At 48.8% G+C, this 978-nt stretch overlaps 2 non-coding genes across 2 annotated transcripts; both read left to right on the plus strand.

Moving 5' to 3' along the window:
* Positions 1 to 209: 209 nt before the first annotated feature.
* LOC123179084 (5S ribosomal RNA) lies at positions 210 to 328 on the plus strand. The gene has a single exon (XR_006490093.1). It is a non-coding gene; the product is annotated as a 5S ribosomal RNA (ribosomal RNA).
* A 367-nt stretch (positions 329 to 695) lies between these two features.
* On the plus strand, positions 696 to 814 carry LOC123179083 (5S ribosomal RNA). Its single transcript, XR_006490092.1, has one exon. It is a non-coding gene; the product is annotated as a 5S ribosomal RNA (ribosomal RNA).
* Positions 815 to 978: the final 164 nt, after the last annotated feature.

Raw genomic sequence — 978 nt, forward strand, 5'->3', positions numbered from 1 at the left:
AAAGGGGTGGAAAAAACTCGTGTTGCTGCGGTATGGAGGGAGGGGTGGAAACCGTGGAAAACTCGTCTCCGTGATTGAGCGGGAGAGTAAGTAGTATAGGACATTATCCATTGTTAGGGAACGGTTGTAATGGTAGTGAGAGTGTAGAATCGTCTTTGGAGCGGACCTGGGAGTGGCAAGCATAAGGGACGAAGACGGGTAAACATGTCGAATGCGATCATACCAGCACTAAAGCACCGGATCCCATCACAACTCCGAAGTTAAGCGTGCTTGGGCGAGAGTAGTACTAGGATGGGTGACCTCTTGGGAAGTCCTTGTGTTGCATTCCTTTTATAATTATTTTTTGCGCCTTGTGACAAACATGTCGCACGTGCGCGATATATATTAATCCCGTTATATTATGTTTGACGTTTGCGATATGTTTAAGCTCGATGCTCATTGCTCGCGCGTCTTGGGGCGGCTTTGTGGCGCGAAGAGCGCGTTCTGAAAGGGGTGGAAAAAACTCGTGTTGCTGCGGTATGAAGGGAGGGGTGGAAACCGTGGAAAACTCGTCTCCGTGATTGAGCGGGAGAGTAATTAGTATAGGACATTATCCATTGTTAGGGAACGGTTGTAATGGTAGTGAGAGTGTAGAATCGTCTTTGGAGCGGACCTGGGAGTGGCAAGCATAAGGGACGAAGACGGGGAAACATGTCGGATGCGATCATACCAGCACTAAAGCACCGGATCCCATCAGAACTCCGAAGTTAAGCGTGCTTGGGCGAGAGTAGTACTAGGATGGGTGACCTCCTGGGAAGTCCTCGTGTTGCATTCCTTTTATAATTATTTTTTGCGCCTTGTGACAAACATGTCGCACGTGCGCGATATATATTAATCCCGTTATATTATGTTTGACGTTTGCGATATGTTTAAGCTCGATGCTCATTGCTCGCGCGTCTTGGGGCGGCTTTGTGGCGCGAAGAGCGCGTTCTGAAAGGG

Source organism: Triticum aestivum, unplaced genomic scaffold, assembly GCF_018294505.1.
Source record: "Triticum aestivum cultivar Chinese Spring unplaced genomic scaffold, IWGSC CS RefSeq v2.1 scaffold244762, whole genome shotgun sequence".
In the NCBI taxonomy this organism is placed as follows: domain Eukaryota; kingdom Viridiplantae; phylum Streptophyta; class Magnoliopsida; order Poales; family Poaceae; genus Triticum; species Triticum aestivum.